Raw genomic sequence first — 348 nt, forward strand, 5'->3', positions numbered from 1 at the left:
AGACAAGTCCAAGGTTGAGTAGGCAGACAAGTCCAAGGTTGAGGTGTCACATCTGGTGGGGGTCTTCTCATTTGTGGAGACTCTCAGCAGAGTCCACAGTTGGTGCAGCGTATCACAAGGTGAGAGTGGCAGAAGTGTGTCCACATGCTGTTTAAAGCCACCAATCTACCCTCAGTAACTCATTAACTCACTATTTCGTGAACAGATCAATGCATTCATAAAGGCATGGCCTTCACTATCTAATAACTTCCTCAAAGCCTTACAGTTCAAATACCATAGTTAGATTTTCCACACTCTTCATACTGTTAATATGATGATCAAGCTTCAATATGAGTTTGGGGGAACATT

General features: G+C 42.8%; 1 protein-coding gene across 1 annotated transcript in view; it reads left to right on the forward strand.

Annotated features, from left to right (window-relative positions):
• The window catches only part of LOC103581784 (zinc finger protein OZF-like), a 4,959-nt gene that overhangs the window by 870 nt on the left and 3,741 nt on the right, over positions 1-348 (forward strand). The gene's annotated exons all lie outside the window — the stretch shown is intronic.

Source organism: Galeopterus variegatus, unplaced genomic scaffold, assembly GCF_000696425.1.
Source record: "Galeopterus variegatus unplaced genomic scaffold, G_variegatus-3.0.2 Scaffold13923, whole genome shotgun sequence".
Lineage (NCBI taxonomy): Eukaryota > Metazoa > Chordata > Mammalia > Dermoptera > Cynocephalidae > Galeopterus > Galeopterus variegatus.